Below are 23,229 nucleotides of genomic sequence, written 5' to 3' on the forward strand. Positions count from 1 at the left end.
AGTGGCACAACACGTGCCAACCAAACACTTGTTTGAAGAGGGTGTGACAAAACGATATACGAAAGCAGTAGAACTTCGACTTTAGGAAGTAATGAAGAGGGATCACACTTGGAGCTTGTAGTCAACTATTAGTGGAGTTGCTAAATTGTTTCGCACTACAATGCCAACAATATTTGCTGAAACATCAAAGGCAGCCAAACTGATAAATCCAAGTGGAAGAAACTTGAAAGAAACGGAGATAAACCAACAAGAATGAGTCAAGATATGTAGAATGCCTGCAATAGTTAACTCCATAAGGGAACTTGCTGGAATTTTGAGTGATGAAGCGAATGTTGAGAATGTAGAGATGATCAAGAAGTACGGGTGATTGTCAAGGTATCCTAATTGAAAAGGCATGAAGGGGTGAGGGTACATAGTGTAGCGAATATGAAAGGAAGACGCTAAGAATAATGTAGTTGTGGTCCTGATACTTTATGGAAGAGACCACTAGCGATACTTTCGTTACAGTATGGGAATTATTAAGAATTGTAAGGTAGGACTATAGGGACATGAATTCCTTGTTACCCTTATTGTTTGAGCTTAAGAGAGTTCGATGTCGTTTGGGAATAGATTTGTTGTTTATAGCATGTAAGAGTAAGTTGATAAGGTTGAAGTCTTTGGATGTGGTACAGTAACGACATATGATATCAAGGAAAGTTCAAGGCTTAATGTCATATCCATGATAAAATCTTAAGGATTGGTAAGGCGAAGGTGTGGTGCCTACCTGGCGTATGTTGTCAAATCTACGGCCTAGACGAAAGAAGTCAAAGATGTTCCTGTTGTGCGCGACTACCCAGAAGTGTTCCCTGAGGACCTTCCGGGTTTGCCACCAGAGCGGGAGGTAGAATTCCAGATAGGCTTAATACCAGGAGCACAGCCCGTCGTGAAAGCACATTACCGTCTGGCGCCATCCGAGATGAAAGAACAAATGACCCAACTACAAGAAATCCTCGATAAAGATTTTATATGACCGAGTGTTTCCCCGTGCAGCGTACCGGTGTTGTTTGTTAAGAAGAATAATGGGAGTATGAGAATGTGTATAGACTATCGTGAGTTAAACAAACTTACAATGAAGAACGGATATCTGTTGCCACGGATTGATTATTTGTTTGATCAATTACAAGGTTTGAGTTGGTTCTCACAAATAGACATTAGATCAGGCTATCATCAGCTGAAGGTGAAAGAGGCTGACATACCTAAGACAATGTTTCGAACGCGATATGGACACTGCAAGTTCCTCGTGATGTCATTTGGTCTAACAAATTCTCCCGCAACATATATGGCTTTGATGAATAGGGTATGTCGGCCGATGTTAGATAAGTCAGTAATCGTTTTCATTGACGATATATTGATTTATTCTAAGAGTGAATCCGACCATGTTGAACATCTACGAGAGGTATTAGAGAAGCTGAAATAAGAGAAGTTGTATGCTAAGTTTTCGAAGTGCGCATTTTGGTTACGCAAAGTGCACTTTTTAGGTCACGTAATCAATCCTAAAGGGATTATCGTGGACCCAGCTAAGATTAAGGAGATAATTAGATGGAAGACTCCGCAGAACCCGACTGATATACGAAGCTTCTAAGGGTTGGCCGGCTATTATAGGAGATTCATTGAAGGCTTCTCCAAGATAGCCGCACAGTTGACCAGTATGACCCGAAAGTCTGTAGTATTCAGTTGGGGTAAGTTTCAGGAAGAAGCTTTTGAAAAATTGAATAAGAGACTCACGCAGGCTCCAATCCTTTCTTTACTCGATGGTGATGAGGATTTGGTTGTTTGTATCGATGCTTTGCATCGTGGGTTAGGTTGTGTGTCAATGCAATGAGGAAAAGTGATAGCTTATGCTTCCAGACAGTTAAATGTTCATGAGAGTACCTTCCCGACACATGATTTAGAGGTAGCAGCGGTAGTGCATGGTCTCAATATATGGAGACATTATCTTTATGGTACTAAGTGTACCATTTATACGGATCATAAGAGTTTAAAGTACTTCTTCGAGCAGAAAAAGTTGAGCATGAGACAGAGGAGATGGTTAGATCTGATAAAGGACTATGACTGTGATATCAAATACTATCCTGGTAAGGCTAATGTGGTCGCTGACGCACTAAGTCGTAAAAATGAAGAAGTCATTGCGATAGTGAAGTTGTAAAAATTCAGTCTGAAGTGCTTACATATGAAAGGTTAATGAAGAAGGAAAGAATCTTCGGACAACAAGATGAGCTGATGGCTAACACTCATGGTGTGAAGACTAGGTTTGACCGTATGTGGATTCCACGCCATGGAAATCTTAGATGTCGAATCTTAGATGAAGCTCACAAGTCGAGATATTCGATTCATCTGGGGACCACCAAGATGTATCAAGACCTGTAGAGGGATTATTGGAGGCCGGGTATGAAGAATGATGTAGTAGATTATGTCAGTAAGTGCTTACTTGCTTGTAAGTCAAAGCGGAGCACCAGAAGCCCTATGGGAAGGTGAAGCCACTAGAAATACCTGAATGGAAATGGGAACACATCACCATGGATTTCATAACTAAGCTACCCCGTACAGCTAAACATCATGTTACCATTTGTGTGCTTGTGGACAGTTTAACGAAAAAATGCTCTCTTTCCGCCTATACAAGAGGCCATCTCGTCAGAAACGTTAGCAAATGTGTTTATAGAAGAAGTTGTGGCTAAGCATGGAGTGCCATTATCGATAGTTTCTGATAGAGATACTCACTTTACTTCAAGATTCTGGCAGAAGTTCCATGAAGCTATAGGAACCAGACTGAAAATCAGTACGACGTATCATCCTCAAATAGATGGGCAGTCTGAAAGGAAGTTGGGATGATCATCTTCATCTTGCAGGAAGTTGGGATGATCATCTGCATCTTGCATAATTCTCTTACAACAAAAGCTACCATTATAGTATTGGTATGCCGCCATTTGAGATGCTATACGGTAGACGTTGTAGAACCCCTGTATGTTGGGGAGAGATTGGTCAGAAGGAGCTTGGAAGTTTGGAATTTGTGCAAGAAACCTCTTCAAGGTTTGATCAGATCAAGGAAAGAATGAAAGCTGCTCAAGATCGTCAGAAGTTGTATGTTGATAAGCGGCGACAACCAATCGAGTTTAACGTTGGTGACAATGTGATGCTCAAGGTCTCGCCTTGGAAATGAATTATCCGTTTTAGGAAGGTAGGAAAGTTAAGTCCCAGATACATTGGACCGTTTAAGATTGTTGATCGTGTGGGTGAAGTAGCATACAAGCTAGATTTACCCGATGAGTTAGAAGGAATTCATTCTACTTTTCATGTTTCTCATCTGAGAAAATGTCTAGCTGATGACACGTCTCACGTGCCATTAGTAGACATTGAGGTTTATGAAAAGTTAAACTATAACGACCAGCCGGTGGAGATAGTCGACAGCAAGGAAAAGTAGCTTCGACATAAAATTATTCCTTTAGTGAAAGTGATATGGAAGCATAGTAAGGGATCGGATGCCACATGGGAAGTTTAAGAGGAGATGCGCAAGTTTTACCCGGGATTGTTTAAGTATAGTTAGGTTTCGGGGACGAATCCTCTTTAAGGAGGGAAGACTTGTAACATCTCGTTTCCCATTCGGTTAATAAAATAATATATGAGTTATTATGAGTTGAGCTAGTGTTGGGTTAAATAAAAAATGGGTAATGGACTTGGACTAATAAGGAAAGAAAAAAAACCATGGGCTGAAGCCCATGACCCATGATATAAATACATTAATTATTGATTAAATCCATTCATTTCACCCATTCCAAACACCACCCAAAACACACACTTAAGCTCTCTCTCTCTTTCTCTCTTTCTCTAGTCGAACCCAAGAAGGAAACCGAGCTTTTATCTGAAGCAATGATAGTATGATTTTATATAGATTCAAACCCGCTAGATCTAGTCGAGAAAGGACGAACCGACACCTAAACCATTAAAGTTACGAGATCCTGGTAGAGTCGGGTATAAGCCGATCGAAAGACGAGCTTAGGGGTCACCCTAGCTCGGATCCAGATCGAATGGGACAAAAACGGTGAAAACGGTGAAAAACGAGTGAGATATTGCTTTCCGGGCGATGACGGCGCCAGAAAGGTGACGACAATGATTAGGGTATGATTGGGGAATGTTTGATGTGACGCCTAACATTTTGTCAGAACCCTAACCCATTCGTTATGGAAGACTAACGAATCAGCCTTCATTAGTTAGGCTCATTCGCTAAGGAAAAGTAACGAATGAGTTGCAATTCGTTATGCCAATTCGTTAAGAAAAAATAACTAATGAGCTTCATTCGTTAAGGAATTCTTTATGATCATTCGTTAAGTCGCTACGGAGAGATAACGAATGAACCCTCATTCGTTAGAAGGTCCATTCCTTATAAAGGTTTAATCGTTATAGAGGTTCATTCATTATGAGAGCCCATTCGTTACGAGACCCTTTCTTTATGAAATAACGAATGAGTACCCCTTTTTAATAGAGCCCCCAATTCGTTAAGAAACAGAATAACGAATTAGAATTTGAGAACTGGATAATGAATTAGACTTTGAAAGAATGACAGAAAGGTCCCTGGACTTAGAATAAAATGATTTAATTATATAGAAGCCCCTGGACTTTATTAATTAATGAAAGATACTTTAATGATTAATGAGTAACGATTAATTAACCGGTTAAAAAGATTAATGAAGTAAAACCGACTTCGACGCTTAGGATTAATCAAGCAAACAGTTAAGAATAGCTAGAGCGGAATTTAATATTGTTTTTATTAAACAGTTAGTCGCGCACAACTAAAGAAAGGAATAACCATTAACGGTGAACGTAACCGAACTCAGATGAGTTTCTAGCCCCATTTCCTTGTTATGTTTTCGGGGTTGTGTGCATACTCAATGTGAATGTTAATACACTTAACATAAGTGGTAAGTGTATGCTATATATGATATTTGTGATAGAATCTATGAATGTAATAAATGAATTCCTGTTAGTACGTGAACTATATTCGGATATTGTACGTATTGTCAAGGAGTATGGTTATTAGATGAAAGATGTGAAGAAGGCTTAGGGTGTTCGTATGCTACGATGTAATTATCGTATATGTGAGATATGTGTAAGAAGGTACATGAATGGTATGTGAGATCTACATCCAGCATAGTAAGTTTGGATGACAAATCCCTCTAAACTTCTATTGGACCTAGACTCGATATGTGATAGCGTAAATAAGGACTGTGAACCTTATTAGCGTTCCTTATACGGATATTATATAATTGAGTATGTGTTCCTTCTATGGGGTACCTTCTATAGACAATAAATATGGTTCCTTATATGGATCAGGTATAGGGCTCCTTTTATGGATAATGTGTAGTGGTCCTTCTATAGAAAGTATATAGGGTCCATTTTATGTGTAGTGCTTAAGGATCCTTCTATGGACAATATCTAGGGATCCTTTTATGGATAGTTTATATAGATACTTCTATTGATGATACAAGTTGTTACTTCTATGAACGATAGTAATTGTTCTTCTAATAGATATTATGCGATGGTCCTCTTACAGATAATTATAAAGTGTCAGGAATGAATTTCGGTTTAAGTATGAATATGTATCTTCGGATACGTATACGTGAATGTTTGGGAATGTATTGTACGTTTCCTGATTAACTAGAACTCACTCAGCGTAGTTGACTTTTAGTATGCACGCAGATAATTATGTTTAATGAGCTGGCATGAGGATGGCACGTGGCATGGATTGAACGGCTGGCATATGAAGATAGAATAAATGATGTTTTATGTTATGTTTTAAAGAAAAGTTTGAATTTTTTGTAACGAATGATCGAAGTTGAGGTTTCTCGCGAAAGCTTTAATTAACTTTAATATTTACAACTATGTTTATGAGTAAATCCAACGTTAAAAGTAGGGCACCAGGATCGGGGTCTTACACCTGAAAACATAACAAGGAAATGGGGCTATAAACTCACATGTAAGAGATTCCTTTCTAAATTTACGGTTATACTATTCTTGAGCTGTGCGCGGCTAACTGTGTATCATTTAACATGCATCACTTAATTATTCCTAATCATATTATATTTCTAAGTCATTTCCCATTTTAAACGTCACCTTTCATTATTAATTAATTACTATCTTTAGCTCATATACGATGTTTTTCAGAAAATCATTTAAGCTCGTATAATTCCTCCCTGGCGTATAAGTTGCTCCCAACGCATAAGTACATATGGCGAATAAGTTACACATATACGGCATACATACATATACGTGTACATATACATATACGCTGCATATACATATACGTTACATATACATATACGTTGCATATACATACACGCTACATATACATACAAGTTACATATACATATATGTGGTATACATGTATGGCGTACTCATACACGTGCGCTACATACATACATATACGCTGCAACATATACGCCGTATATACTTATACGGATACACACCCTTACACGCTAACATCATATGTGTCCAAAAATATGCACCCATATAATCCGTTTCGTTCCAAACAACTTTTTTATGTTCAAGTTTACATTTTTATCACATAATAAGGTCTGATTTACTATCCCGCCAAGTTTCATGTAAAACCGACTTCGTTTACCCGTCCTTTTCACAAACCAAACAATACTCGTTTTCCCGAAGGGAACCAACTAACTCGTTTGCTATCAAGTTCATCACTTTATCAATAATCATGGCCCGTTCTATCATCCTACCAATTTTTGTGCAAGTCCGTACACGAAAAGTACACCTTTTTAACAAACACGTACATTTGAGGTTTGTGATCGAAATCACTCGAAGAGACCAAAACCATATCAAACGAACTCAGAATTGAGTGATTCAAGCGGCCACGGAACCGTCTCGCCCGATCTACAAACCCATATGCTCTTTGTCGCCAGAAAACGCTGCTACAGTGGCCGGAGGAGCTGAACAGTCGTCGGAATCTTCAATTTTGATCTGCTACGGTTTTGCTGATAAAAACCGGATTTCCCGAAGTCTGATCGAAGATCTGATAAGTGAGAATCTTCATTTATATGCCATGAACACTCAGTTAAAATTTGAGACCGATCCGACGTTATATCTCTGGGAATCGTCATGTCTTTGAGGATATTTTCTCAAAAACGGGAATGGGAGAAGTGTGTATTTTTGAAGGTGTTGACTATGGTGTTGAAATGGATGGAAATGGAATTGATTAGGGTTTAAGGGGTATTTATACTCCCTTAAGCCCATGGACCTTAAGCCCATCTTTCATTTTTGGTCCATATTTAATATCATCTTTGAAGCCTACTTAACCTTCCAACTTTATTATTTTATTATTTCGTCTGTTAACTCGATTAAAGTTTTCCATCATAATTAAATAATATATTAAATATCATTTTATGCCCTTCTTGGGTGCGCGCATATAATGTATATATGTGTGAATCGTCAGGTGGGCTAAAGTGAAATTGCACTAATTTTAACGTTATTTTACTAATCTCGTGAAAATAACGTAAAAGTGGTGGAAGGTTAATCAGGCATCATGTGATAGCGTTGATAGCCGAAAGACAAGAGTACATGCACCAATCGGCCGGTGTCCCAATAGTTGAGTGTTATGTGCCTTATGTCCAAGGCTTGATGCAAAACTACCATCGAGCCTGTGGTCTAACCGGAAGCAGCCTCGCTATTCCTATGGGGTAGAGGTAAGGCTGTCTACATTTTACCCTCCTTAGACCCTACTATTGCTTTGCTATTGGTGAGATATACTGAGTATGATGATGATGATGATGATTAAATAACATTTTTAGAAATTTCGGGATGTTACAAGCTCCGTAAAGTTAATTTGAATGCTTTGCTTGTAAAGACTTTCAATGTTCACGTTCACAGATGATATATATTTTATAGGTTGTTTTTGTTTGTATAAAATTATTAGAAATTTTGATGGATCTGCAATTTTTACATATGAAATGTGTATTTGGTAGGTTTCAAATTGAAAGAGGCTTGAGCTTTGAAGAGGAAGCCTATGATTTGATTTAGAGGCTACACAAAACTGTACGTTTGTTTTATCATTCCCTGATGTTATTCATATGTTTGTTAGCATACTTTAGGTATTTATTACATTGATTTGTGGCATTTACAAATTAATAGTTACACTATATGCATTTATTTGTTAGAAGATTGTGTTATTGAGCTAAAGCAAAATGCTTTTAAATGCATTTATTTAATTATCTAACTATCTGTATAATTGTATATCATAAAATTATAGGTGCCGCTCTTAGGTTGTTCCCCTCAATTTTTTAGAGCCCATTAGATTGCTTGATTTATAAATGGAGGCTCCTCATGCATTTGACCCGAATTCGCGGGTAAGGGTCTCACCAAACCCGGATAGTATTTAAATGGGTTATAACATCTCATTTATTTGTAAAACTATTTCATAATTAAACAATATTTTTCACGGGTCATGGGCCTCACCAAACCCGGATAACCCTTAAACGGGTTATAACATCTAATATATTTGTAAAATAACCTCTTAATCATCAAAGAATAGATTTCACGGGTTATGGGTCTTACCAAACTCTGATAGCCCTCAAATGGGTTATAAGATCTCATCTATTGATAAACACCTTCATCATCAAACCCTAATTTAATTTATCTTCTTCGTTGCTGATCTATCATCTCCATCATCGGTTAACTTCCGATACTACCCACCATCGTCAACTACATCAATGCCGCCTTTTTCATTAGACAAATATTTGTGTTCATGTTTGTACATTTAAAAAAATCAAGATGCTCGTGTTCGTTAATGTTTGTTCGTTAAAAATATAAAAAACCTAAACATCTCAACTAATAAAACCCAAACATTAAAAAATATAATAACAAACTAATATATATGTATAAATTAAAACAAAACTACGTTAAAAAATAAAATATATCATCATAAAATAGCAAAACGATTAAAAACAAGACTTTAAATAAACTCCCGTAACACGGAATGATCAAACTAGTTTTAATGATATATGGGTTGTCCTAAAATCCCTCATACCTATTATTCAACCTACAAGGGCAAGAATAGAAAATTCACAAGGAGTGAGTTAATCATCATCAAGGCTTTAATGAATATGATTGAGTTGCCCCAAAAATAATTTCTCTAATTTTTAACATATTGTCTTGCTTACACACACACACTCTCACACACTCTCTCTCTCTCTATATATATATATATATATATATATATATATATAAAGCCAATAGAAATGACATTGTTTAGGCCAACATAGTGGGCGAAGGTTGGGGACGCTTTGGGGCGAGGAAGGGCGAAAACACCGCCCCCTAGGCGATTTTTGGGTGATATGGGACCGGGGCGAGGTTAACTTGTCGCCGGCGAGAGTTGAATAATAATATTATATAAATATTACCATTACAACGGTCATATTTAAAAACAAAATTTATTTAATTTAAACAATATATATATATAAACATACACCCTTCTTATTCATTTTATATCCATTTATACACAAATCATATCCAAATTCTTACAAAAAAATTAACAAAATGAATCCTAGAAACAACCCAAACCAACCGAACTACCAATTCCCTGGTTTCAGTCAAGCGTATGGTTCGCAATCGAGCCAACCGAACCAACCGAACTACCAATTCCCTGGTTTCGGTCAAACGTATGGTTCGCAATCGAGATAACCGAACCAACCGAACTTACAATAGAACCCGATGAACCCGAACCAACCGAGCTATCTGTAAAAATTTTCCGACCCGAACCTAAACATGTACGCCAACTATTTCAGCCCCCAAAACACAATGCCGTTGTTCGGTTCTACACCACCGAAGTCGGAGCCAGTGACGGTGCCGGAGACGCAAACGTCACGGGGCTCCGGTTCAAGCTAAAAAGCCGACCCGTAAACACAAAAAAAAACAACCAGGGGAGCCGATGGCGCAACATGATCCATACAAGCATTGGAGCTAGGAGGAGGATGTGGCCCTCGCAAGGGCTTGGATAGTCATTTCGGAGGATCCCGACGTCGGTAAGTTTTTTAATATTAAGTATTTATTAAAAATGTATTTACTGTTTATTAAAATGTGTACTAATTGTGACAAATAATTTTAATTTGTAGTGAACTTTCAAGCCACCGGGGTGTTTTGGAATAAAGTCTTTGAAGCTTGGCTCGCAATGACCAATAAACCTGAAGACTACCACGTAAAAGAAGCGGTTCAAGCCCACTGAAAGGGGCTTAACGCTGATTGTCAAAAATTTTCCGGGATAATTAATCGGTTGCAGGGGCCCGGCTGGCGTAGCGGGCATAACGACGACGACATTATAACTCAATCCTTGAGCGACTTTCGAGCTCAGGGCCAAACTTTTGAGCGGCCCGGGAAACCGTTCAAGTATTTGAATTGTTGGAAAAGGCTACGTGGTTACTCGAAATGGAAGGGGGCACCAACCGTTTCGGCCGCCCAACGAGCCGGCTCATCCCGGCCTTTAAAAAGGTCGAAGACATCGTCGTCGACAAATCCGATCACACCAAACACACCCTCCGATGCTCGTAGCTTCTTCCTGGACGACACAGTCAATTTAGCCGACGATGTTGATATACCCGACGAAGAAGAGTTAGAGGAGTTGCCTCGACCACGAAGGAGATCGAGAAAAAATAAGGGGGAAGGTTCGTCGTCAACACGATTCAATACGGATCCCGTTGAAATAAACGAGTTGGTCGGTCGTTTGGAAACAAATGCCACCGTAATAGGAAACGACCTTCGAGCATCCAACAAACAACAAGAAAAGCTGAATCAGACTTTGGAATTACGTCAAATGAAAGACAACTACGAATCGCTCAAAGCGGAGGGGTTTTACGAGGAAGCCGCATTATTTTTCAACGACGACGTGAAAAAATGCGCGAATATTACGGATATTAGTTTCTTTTTTTTTTAGTTATGGTTTTTTTAATTTTTTTCTTTAATAATGTTTTTTTATATTTGTAGTTATTTATTTTTTTTAGTTATGTATTTTTTTGTATTTCTTTTTAATTTTAATGCATTTTTACTTAATTATTTAAATAAATTGGTTTTTTATTTAATTAGTTTAATTATAAAAAGAAAATAATAAAAAAAGACACTGTTGGCCCAACTTGTAGCCCCTACACCATTACACCCCAAAAACAAATTTCCACTCTTTGCTGACTAGGCGCCACGTGTCACAATTCGCCCTCAATTATAGCCCATGGCCGTACAAAGAGTGAACACAAAAGTAGTGAAGAAACGTGGATCGGCTCACTGGTAGACGATCAACTTTCCTCGGGTATGAGTATGCTATTTCACCGATGGTTCTCCGGAGTATGAGTTCTTCCACCTACAAAACGAGCAGCACCGTGAACTTACCCCTCAGAAAGGGACAGAGGGGTCCTCTTTGGGGTAACCCTCCGGTGTGAGAATAAGAGATTGTAGAAGAAGATAATAATAATCTGAGAGTGAGTAAGGAATTGGAATGTATTTTCTTGCTTACCTCCCCTTGTGGAGGTGGTGTGGTATTTATAGTGTTAGGGTTTCCAATGATTGGGCTCAGATCCCATTAGGGCCTTTTTGGCCTCCTCCTATTGCTTTGCGCCATGTGTCCTTAGGACACCTGGTGCTTTTTCATTGATTATTCTCTGACCCAGGCATTTTACCTGACCCATGTGCAATCACGTGGTAGCACATGGGTTTTGCTGAGTTGTCCACCTTTCATTGGCAGCTGTCAACATCAGCATATTCTTATTCCTTAAAGGATACCTTCTGGAAGGTTGTCTGACGAGTACAATCAAGGTTGTCCTTATCCTGATTTGGATAAGGACGAGGTTGATTATGTGCACGTGTGATATGCGCCTATCCTGAGGATGCGCGAAGTCTTCTCTTTATTCTCACGCGCAGATGTTTCATGCGCAGATGTGATATGCGCAAGCATATGTAATATGCGCCACGCGCAGATGTGATATGCGTGAGCATATATGATGCGTGAGCACGCGCAGATGCGCCACGCGCAGATGTGATATGCGTGAGCATATATGGTGCGCGAGCATGTGATACGCGTGAGCATATGTGATGCGTGAGCATATATGATATGCGTGAGCATATGTGATGCGTGAGCATATGTGATATGCGCCGTGCGCATAGGTTTTGGCTTTGTGCCTTCATGATATCTTGATTTCAAGCCTCTTGTCTATATCTTGTGGGTTGACCCGCCCCGCTCGATTTTAAGGCGGGTACATACCTCTTCAAGCCCCCCCAGTCTAATGTGTGTCTTGTCTCGCGCGAGCGAGGTAAGATAGATATTAGACTTAATAGTTCTCTTTTAATAGGGTTTTGTCTTTTCCTTTTTTATTTCTCATCGTTGCGCGAAATTCTATCCTTGTGGTTGAAATGAATCGTCCATGTACGCGGTTGGTTGGTGCTGACATGCGTCAGAGATGGAGACGTGTCAGACTTTTCGTGTGCTAGAGGTGCTACAGTTGCCTTTCATGTCCCCTCACACAGTGTCAGGAACACGTGTCGCGCTCGTGTTGGCCTGCACCTGCGAATGGGGGCGCGTGAACTCTGATCTGTACCTGTTTCGTTCCCTTTCATGTCCCCTCACACAGTCAGGAACACGTGTCGCGCTCGCGTTGGCCTTCACCTGCGAGTGGGGGCGCGTGAACTCTGATCAGTACCTGTTTCTCTCTCTCCTGGGCCTATAAAAGCAAGCCTTTTGAGTTATTATTCTTCATCTTCATTGTTATTTCAGAGCTTTCCTTTCCTTCCATTTTTATTCCGATTTCCGTTCTTGAAGTAACCTCTGTTTGATTTCACAGTTGTATGTCTGATAACCCAGACACCACAATCTCCCCAAGCAAACGCCGTGTAAAATCATCAGTCATGTCCACTTTGAAGAAGACCGACAAGGGAAAACGGGCTGCTGAGGCCTCGTCGGAGGAGGTGGGGAAGGGCAAGACAGTAAAGAGGTGGGATGAGATTCCCTGTAAATTGAGACAATCTGATTTTGACAGTCTCATCGCCTCTCAGGGTTTTCTCCCTGAGTATGGCTGTATGCTTCCGGCGGCCGGGCAAAAGGCGGCAGATCCGCCCACCGGCTATATCTCCTTATATTGCCATTTTTTCACTCACTGCAACCTTCGTCTTCCGATGACAAGGTTTATGGGTGCGCTACTTCAATTTCATGGGATTCACATATCCCAAGTCCATCCTTTTGGACTTGTGTGCATGACTCATTTTGAGTTCATGTGCAAAGCTCAGCGCGAGGAGCCAACCCCTCGGCGCTTTCAATTTTTTTATAAGCCAAAAATCCAAGATTCTTGGTTCTCATTCGTTCCTCGCAGTCAGAAGGTCAAGTGCTGCACTGTTTCCTTCAAGAGCCTTCATGACTGGTCTGAGAAATTTTTCTATATTAAGGCTGGTGTGATTCCCATCCGCATGACAATGCGCGCGATCACTTCTGCGCCCGCGGATGTGAATGTTCTTAAGAACCCAACTGGCGCATGGGTTAATAAGTTGACTGCTGAACCATCCCCCGCCAAGAATATTTGCGAGGAAGCGCTGGTGGGGGTTGGCATGAGCAGGAGGTGGGCCGACAGCGCGACTGAGCCTGTTATCCAAGTTGATGGATTATGTGAGTTATTAGCTCATTGCATTATTTCTGCGTGAATATAATTCGTTTTGCTGATATCATTTGTCTTGTTTTATGCAGTAAGCAAGGAGTACGTCCACGCCGCCTATGATGAGCATATGGAGGGTGGCTCTGTCGCGCTGGGCGCTGGGGAAGTTGGCTTCCCCGATCGCTTCGCTGATATGTTCATCCCTGTTGATTTGGGATTTTGCTTTGACAGCGATGCGCCTGGTAGGCCTTTGTACTTATGCTTACGCCTTTAGAATACCAAATTTGGTTAACATTTATGTTGCACGTATTGTAGATGCGCTTGAGAACTATGAGCTGGAGCTCGCGGAAGAAGAGGTGGAGGAGGAAGCTGAGGTGCCACAACTCAAGCGTAAGGCTAAATGGAAAACTGGCGCTGGGGCCAGTAAAAAACAGAAGAAAAATGATGCCCCTGTTGCTCAGAATCCTCCTGCTCAAGCGAAGGGACTTGAGAAAACCAAGGGGTTTACCTCTAAGTTTTCCTTGTCTTTTTTGCCTCTAGGTGTGGGCAGTCCTCCTGTCCACACGAGGTATGGTGCCGCCACCTCCTCTCTTCGCGCGGCGGAAAAGGGAAGCGGCGCTGCGCCTGCTGTTTCCTCTTCAACAGGTATACTTTGTTTATACTTTATGGTTTTATGAGCGTGATTCCGATAGAGTTATTAATGAATCTTTGCTCACTCAAATGTTTGTAGAGCCGGCGACCTTGGTGGATCAACCTCAGGCGCAACAAGGTACCGAGGCTGCGCCGAAGGTTGCTTTGAAGTCCCCTGTTTTGCCCTCAAAAGGGGGAAAATGGACTTCATGGCGATGTTTAACTCGCGAACGGCGGTGCGCCAAGGTATATATTGCGCTTTTATTTTCTGACTTTTTCCTTTTTAGATCAAGTCCTGAATCATTTCTCTTTGTTGGTTTTTTCATAGGCATTATAGCTGGCACACAAGCTGCTGGCGGCACTGCTGGCGCCGGCGCCAGCGCCGTTGGTTCTGCTCCTGCTCCTGCAAGCACTGAATCTCCCCTCATTGGGATTGCTAAGGAGCAGGAGGCTGTTTTACGCGCTGATCTCGCAGCGTCGAGACCTCCCTCACCTCCTCCTGCGCGTAGCCCTCCTCGCGAGACTGGTTTTGATTTTTCCAGGTCGCAGGAGAAAAGGCCTGTTATAGAGGAAGATGAGGAGGTCCATTTTGAAGACTCCGATGGCGGCCGCGCAAGCCCTGTAGCGCCACGAGATTTCGTGGCGCAGTCTTCTCATGGGGCTGGCGCTGACTTTTCTGCTTGCTCCCCGCAGGTATAAGTTCGTTTTACTCCGCTGCGCAGACTTCCATATTAGTGTTTAGATGACTAGAACGTTGCTTTGTGTTTGCAGGAAGCCGATCACATATACCGCCCGAGATGGAATATTACTGAGGATAGCTCATTTAAAACCATGGGGGTGTGTGAAGACTTCTGGGCTCACTCCGTGCCTCCAGCTGAAAGGACGTTTCAAGAGGAGCCCGCCCGCGTGGACTTGCTCAACGACCATCTTTTCGCTAGGTCAGCGTTCTTTGCTGCCTCCCAAGAGCTTCGCTATGATTATGTAAAGGTGCGTGATGCTCTTCCGGAGGCCAAGCAAGAGGCTAAGGTATCTGCTTGGAATCTTTCTGACGCTCGAGAGAGAGTTGAGAAACTACAAGCAGAACTCAGCGAGAACCGAGCAAGTGCCAACGCTGCCTTCGTGAAGCGCGGGCATGAGCTGCAGGCAGCAGAGGCGGACGTGGCCAAGTATGCGTGGCGAGTGCGCGACTTGGAGCTGGATGCAGAGGCGCGTGACCAAGCGCTTGTGCAGTCTATCACTGACAAATCTTCATTAGAGAGTGAGGTTGCGCGCCTGAAGAAGGAGCTTGAGGCCGCGCGGGCAGAGAAGGATGAAGCCCTGGCGACGGCAGCGTCTAGCCAAGAAGCGCTCGATGCTGCGCGAGCGGAAAGGAAAGAGGCCTTGGCGGCAGCAGCGTCCGACAGAGAGGAGCTGAAACAGACCAAGGAAACTGTTGAGTTGTTAAACTCTCAGATTCTTCCCTCGCGCAGGATCGCCAATGGCTAGTCTCACAGGGTATGACTCATTGCGCTTATGCGATGAAATACTCAGACGAGTTTCAGACCCTTGTGATAGATTGCAACGCTGCCTCGCGCTTGGTGGGTCGAGCTGAAGGGTTTAAGGATGGCTGTGAATATAGCATGCTGAAGAAGAACCCATCCGACTACCCTTATCAGCTCGACGTTGTCTGCGCGGACATGGCCGAGGTGGGGGAGAAGTATTTGAATACTCCCATTCCCATCCTTGAGCAGGTATTTTAACCTTATTGAGTTTACCTTGACTTATTTTCCTAGTCTTTTTGTACTCACACTTTTCCTTATGCTTTGCAGATAGCCTTGCTTGCTGATCAGCCCGATCTCGGCGCTCTAAAGAAATTACTTGACGAGTGTGAAGGGGCTGGTGGCGGCGATGATGGCGCGGGCAATGCTGCCTCTGCTAGCGGCTCTAGCGTGGCCAAAGGACCCACTCCTGACACTATTGTGATAGAAGACGACTCCATTCAAGACGAACAGCTTGACTATGGCAAGTTTGGAGATGACGAGGAGCGGGCTGCGCCAGATGCTGAGGGAGGTAATGATGAGGGCGATGAAAAGGCTGACGTCGACATAGAGACTTGAGAAGCCCTTCATGTTTTTTTTTTTTTATTTGCAGTTTGTATCTCATCATTTTGTAAATTTGTAACCTTCTATGTTTTGGAATGAAATTTTGTTTTTCCCTTATTCGCATCTTGCGCATTCCCCATTCATCTCTTTATATTGCATGTTTGCTTGTTGAATATAAGATATGCTTGCACGTTGAAATAAGAACAAGGTTGTAAGGAAATTATTTTACTTAATCCTTGTCATATTTTAAGTGATTTTGCAATATCCTGACTATGTTGACACGTGCCTTGGCGTTTCATTATTCCTCTTTTGCGCTACGTTATCGCGCATTTATTATAGGGAATTATGAGTTTTTTAGCCTTTACGTGTCAGTATGTGTTACTCTGATATCCATTACAATTCCATGCGCGACCTCGACCTGAGACCTTAACAACTATGTTTTGGCATGTGCTTTGCCTTAGTTGTGCTTAGGTTTTTTTATGGTCTAGCTGCGCAGCATGCAGGATGGATCTTGTGAGTGATTTGAGCTAAGGCTCGTATTATTGGGCTAAGGCCCTGAGCTAAGGCTCATATTATTGGGCTAAGGCCCTGACGTTTTAGAGTTAAAACTCGTTAACGCGTTTGAGCTTGAAGCTCGCGCATGTATGTTTTACTTCGTTTTATTTTTGTTTTGATGTCAATACAATGTTGTCATATTGCTCAAAATTAATAAAGGGAAGTGTGAAACATGTATGCAAAAGGTAATAGAACACACATTAAGAGAAGATAGCGCGTATCATTATTCATAATGGCTTAAAAAGCCTTGATTACAAACTTGACAATTTTTACATGAAACATTTTCTAAGCTGTGCTGCGTTCCATGCGCGCGGGATCTTCTTTCCATTCAAATCTTTTAAAGCGTATGCGCATTTTCCCAATTCTTCCGAGACTTGATAAGGTCCCTCCCAATTTGGGGACATCTTTCCCGGGGTATCGCGCGGCTAGCTTCATTGTTTCGAAGGACAAAATCATTCTTCTTGAAGTGGCATTCTTTCACGCGCTGATTGTAATACTTTTTTAGTTTTTTCTTGTATTTGGCTTCACTGATGATAGCCGCTTCTCTGCGCCCTTCAAGTAAGTTGAGATCCAACCTTCTTTCGCGCTCGTTATCAATCTTACTCATCATGAACACTCTATGGGATGGGCATCCAATTTCTGCTGGAATCATAGCCTCCGTTCCATAGGTTAGGCTGAACGGGGATTCGCCATTGCTGGTTTTGCTTAATGTCCTGTACGCCCACAGGACATTAGGTAGCTCCTCGCGCGCTCCACCTTTTCTTCAGCCCATTTAGCAAGCTTTGGTTTGCGCGCTCCACTTGGCCATTCCCCTGAGGGTGGTATACTGAAGTGAAGATTTGGTTGATGCGCAATTCCTTGAGCCAGCTGGATATCTTCCTGTCGGTGAATTGTTTGCCATTGTCGCTCACAATTTCTATGGGCAGGCCAAAACGGCATATGATGTGGCTCCAGATAAATTGCTTCATCGCCTCGGCTGTGATTTTTGCTAGTGGCTTGGCTTCAACCCATTTTATGAAATAGTCCACTGCCACTACCAAAAATTTTACTCGCCCTTGCGCTTGCGGTAGGGGACCCACAATATCGATTGCCCATTTGTGGAAAGGCCATGCGGAGGTCACCGGAATCAAGTTGTTCTTTGGCCGCATGGTGTTTGGCGCATAGCTCTGACACGCTTTGCATTTTTGGATCTCTTTTAACGCATCCAAGTACATGCCTGGCCAATAGTAACCTGCGCTCATTGCCTTGGCAACCACCATGCGCGAGCCAGCATGTATTCCACAGATTCCTTCGTGTATCTCTCTGATCACATAGCTTGCTTCCTCAGCATCTAGGCATTTCATGAGCGGTCCAAGATAAGAGCGTCGATATAATGTACCATCAAGCAGTTCATAGTTCTGCGACTTGTGTCTTATCTTCCTCGCCTGTGCGCGATCGTCCGGTACCTTTCCCTCCTTCAAGAATTCCATTATTGGAGTTATCCATGATAAAGGGGTTGTATGAATTACAAGGACAAACTTCGCTCCCACCGACGGGTTGCTCATTACTTCTACCCTGACATCTTTGCCAAAGTGATCGAAGCTGGTTGATGCCATCTTACTCAGCGCGTCAGCAGACTTGTTTTCACTGCGCGAAATATGTATGATTCTGAAGAAGTCAAATTGCTCGATGAGTTTTTTCGCCTGCTCTAGATACAGAGGCATGGTGTTCTCCTTGGCATCATAAAGGCCATTGACCTGTGCTGCTACCAAGTATGAATCAACATGGGCCTCTAGCTTTTTAACTCCGAACTTGTGCGCTATGCGCAGACCAGCCAGCAGGGCTTCATACTCAGCTTCATTGTTGGTGCTCTTGAAATCCAACCTGATTGCGTAAGTATACTCATGACTTTCTGGATCCACCAGCTTGAGGCCTGCGCCGGACCCTTCATTGTTTGAAGCTCCATCAGTGAATAATCTCCAAACATTTTCTTCATTATTGGCTCGCGGAGGGTCTACCTCGCGCTGAGCCTCTTCAATTTTTCCTTCAGAGATTTCTGCGATGAAATCAGCCAAGACTTGTCCCTTTATTGCTGGACGGGGCTTATAGGCGATCGTGTGCTCTCCTAATTCCAGCGCCCATTTTTTCAGCCTTCCTGAGAGCGCGGGACGCCGCAAGACTTGCTGGATGTTGTAACCAGTCAGAACTTCAATAGGATGACCATTGAAATATCTATGAAGCTTGCGCGACGCGTGTGTTAGTGACAAAACTAACTTTTCCATGATGGAGTAGCGCGTCTCAGGCACTGTCAGCACCCGACTCACATAATAGATTGGTGTTTGGATTCCCTTGCGATCCACCAACAACACTGCCGATGGCGCGCTCTCCTGCTGACAGGTACAATGTTAGAATTTCGCCAGGAAGTGGAGCTGTGAGCGCAGGCAGATTTATCAGAAATTCTTTTATCTCACTGAAAGCTTGCTCGGCCTCAGGCGTCCACTTGAATTGGCTTTTCTTTAGGCAATTTCTCAATGTGTTAACGAATGGGGTAGATTTGCTTGCATGGTTCGCTAGGAACCTGTTGATTGATACCAATCTACCATTCAACTTTTGAACTTCTTTTATGGTGGATGGTGAGGGCATGTCAAGGATAGCCTCTACCTTCTCTGGGTTCACCTTGAAACCATCCTTGGTGACCATTACACCGAGAAATTTCCCTTCTTCTACGCCAAATGTGCATTTGCTCGGGTTGAGCTTCATGTTTACTTCCTTTAGGCGCCAAAGGGTTTCTTCGATGTCTTTGAGCATTTGTTTTTCCTCCCTGCTTTTGATCACCAAATCATCCACGTAGACTTCTAGGTTTCTTCCAATTTGCTCGTTGAAAACCGCGTCCATGAGTCTTTGGTAGGTGGCTCCCACATTCTTCAAACCAAAGGGCATTTTTGTGTAATAAAAAACATCCTTGTCGGTTCTGAAGGCAGTCTTGTCCTCGTCTTGTGGTGCCATTTGAATTTGGAGATAGCCCTTATAGGCATCCAGAAAACATTTGAGCTTAAATGGCGCCACGGAGTCCACCTTCGCGTCAATGTTTGGGAGGGGGTAACAATCTTTTGGACATGCTTTGTTGAGGTCTTTGAAGTCAATGCACATCCTCCATGACCCGTTGCTCTTCTTTACCATCACAGGATTGGCTACCCATGTCTGGTATCGTATTGGGCGGATGATGTTTGCGCTCAGTAGATCCTCTACTTGCTCATTCATGGCCTTTGCCTTCTCATCCCCCATGATTCTCTTCTTTTGAGCAATTGGCTCTACGGACTTGAACGTGTTGAGAGAATGTTGCGCCAGGTCTCGCGGAACCCCAGTCATATCAGAATGTTGCCACGCGAAGACCGACATATACGTTGTGAGCAATCTTTTCATTCTCAACCTTGTGTCGTCTGATATCGTAGCTCCAATTGTGATTGTTTGCTCTGGGAATTTTGGGTTGAGAATCCATTCCTCTGGCGCGTTGTTTGCCATTGGAAGTTTCATTCTCCCTTCCCGCGGAATACTTGTCACTGCGCACAAATGATCTCGGTATACAAATGTTACACCTGTTGGTGTTGGGAACCCCAACGCGCCGTGCGCTGGCGACGGTATGGCGTTGAATTGGGCAATCGTTCCTCTACCCAAGATCATATTGTGGCATGAAGTGGTGGGCAAGACCAAGAAGTTGACAATTTCAGCTCGCTTGTGTTTCTCATCCCCCATAGTTAGTTCAAATTGTATCTGACCTAAGGGGTGAATGATTTCATTTGAAACACCCGAGATTGGTGCATTCACAATTTCGAGCCTTACTTGGTCTGCTGGATCCAACTTCCTGAAACATTGCTCATACATGATGTCTGATTCACTGCCAGTGTCCACCAGGACTTTTGACACTTCATAATGAGCAATGTGTGTAGTGATGACTAGAGGACTGCTGATAGAAGGGCCTCCCCTGATTCTTGGGAAGATTACTTGTTTCTCGCGCCAATCTCCTTGGACTTGCGCGCTTCTCTTTCTCGATCTTTGCCCTTGCCTTCCTCCCTCGGCTACACAGATTCTTTTGAACTTTTTGCTGGCTGAGGCTCCATCTGGTTGTTCATTCTCTGGTCTTGGGTTTTTCACCAGGTGAGCCAACTTGCCTGATTTCACATCTCTTTCAATCGCATCCTTCAAATGGTGGCATGCATCGGTGTTGTGCCCTGTGGACTTGTGAAACTCACAATACTTGCCACTGTTTGCTGGTCCCTTATAGTGTAGTGGCTTGGGGTTTTTAAACTGGACATTCTCTGTGCTTAACACTTGTGAAGGCGTTTTAGTGAGGGGAGTCCATATTCTTGGTAGAGGTCTGTTAGGCTCTCTGCCCCCCTCCCTCTTGTCACCCTCTCCGCGATTACGACTGTCTTTTTGGGGCTGGGGTGAGCTTGGTTGCGCCTGCTTTTCTGCGGGAGAAAAACTGGTTTGTTGCAACCTGGACCATACAGAGTTTTGTTTGCCCCTCCTTTCGTTGTTGCGCGGTGCTTCTGCTTGGTGCCCTCTTTCTCTTGCTCTATCTTGGGCAATTTGTTTTTCATTTCGCGCGAAGACTCGCGATGCTTCCATTAGCTTGGCCCAAGTGGTTGGCATGCCATCTCTGCTCACGAGAGCTCTACGGAGTTGATCACTGCGTGCACCTTGTATAAAGGCCACGCGCAAGAGTTGCTCAGTGATACCTCCAATTGCAAGAGATTCCTGATTGAAACGAGTTATGTAGTCTTCAATCGTTTCATCATTCCTGCGCACGCAATGCATGATGTCATCAGGGTCGCGCGTGTGTCTGCGCTGCTGTACGAAGTGAGCTTGGAACTTCTCCAATAGCTCTTCGAACCAATCGATTTGCCCAGTCGGCAAGCTTTCGAACCAGACACGCGCCGCGCCCGTGAGGCAGCGAGCAAACATGTGACACCATGTTGGCATCGTCCAGCTTTCTAGGTTTCCAGTGTTATAAAAACCTTGTAAGAAATCGTCTGGATCTGTTGTGCCATCGTACTTGCCCAACCCACTTGGCATCTTAGTTTTGTGTTGAATGGGAGCCTTCGCGATGCTCTCAGTGAATTTTGAATGCTTCACCAAGATGGCTGGCCTGTACGGTGTGGTTACGTCCACTTGCCCTCTCGCTGGTGGCGGTGTGTACAGATCCAGATCGGCTTTGGCTCCAGGCGCCATGTTCATGTGCGCGCGGAGCTGTGAGCCTCCTGCATGAGTATCTCGCGTCTTCCTCATGCTGTGCACTTCTTCATCACTAAAATCAGCGTGTTCAGTGTGAACAGAGTGACCATCTTCCGGCGCGCGCGCCCTTTTTGTTGTTCCTTGAATGGTTTGCTTATCAAACGCGAGCCTTTGTGTTAGGTCGGCTAACTTTTTGTGTTTGACCAGCTCATTGTATTTGTTCATTAAACGCCGTTGTTCGTTTATGAGCCATTCTTTAGGGTCATTTGTTTCATCTTCTGGACCCATTGGTCCTTTTTGTTTCGCGCCGGTCAAATTTTGGAACGTGAGATCGTCTGGAGGAGTTTCAGTCTGGCTATGAGGAGTTGTGATGAAGGGATGGTTATTGGTAGTGCGCGCATAATCACGCGGCACCTCAGAAACTGCTGTCCCTCATTAACATCCTCACGCTCAATATCCTCCAGAACTTGATCGCTGTTTCGAACACCAGAAACCATGGTGAAGTTTTTCAGAGAGAACTGATGAGATTTTGTTGCCGTTGTAACAGGTGATGGCGCCAATGAAGAAACGTGGATCGGCTCACTGGTAGACGATCAACTTTCCTCGGGTATGAGTATGCTATTTCACCGATGGTTCTCCGGAGTATGAGTTCTTCCACCTACAAAACGAGCAGCACCGTGAACTTACCTCTCAGAAAGGGACAGAGGGGTCCTCTTTGGGGTAACCCTCCGGTGTGAGAATAAGAGATTGTAGGAGAAGATAATAATAATCTGAGAGTGAGTAAGGAATTGGAATGTATTTTCTTGCTTACCTCCCCTTGTGGAGGTGGTGTGGTATTTATAGTGTTAGGGTTTCCAATGATTGGGCTCAGATCCCATTAGGGCCTTTTTGGCCTCCTCCTATTGCTTTGCGCCACGTGTCCTTAGGACACCTGGTGCTTTTTCATTGATTATTCTCTGACCCAGGCATTTTACCTGACCCATGTGCAATCACGTGGTAGCACATGGGTTTTGCTGAGTTGTCCACCTTTCATTGGCAGCTGTCAACATCAGCATATTCTTATTCCTTAAAAGATACCTTCTAGAAGGTTG

This window comes from Bidens hawaiensis, unplaced genomic scaffold (assembly GCF_021521415.1).
Source record: "Bidens hawaiensis isolate Kalapana, Puna unplaced genomic scaffold, B.hawaiensis_p1.1 tig00045596_1, whole genome shotgun sequence".
Taxonomy (NCBI): Eukaryota; Viridiplantae; Streptophyta; class Magnoliopsida; order Asterales; family Asteraceae; genus Bidens; species Bidens hawaiensis.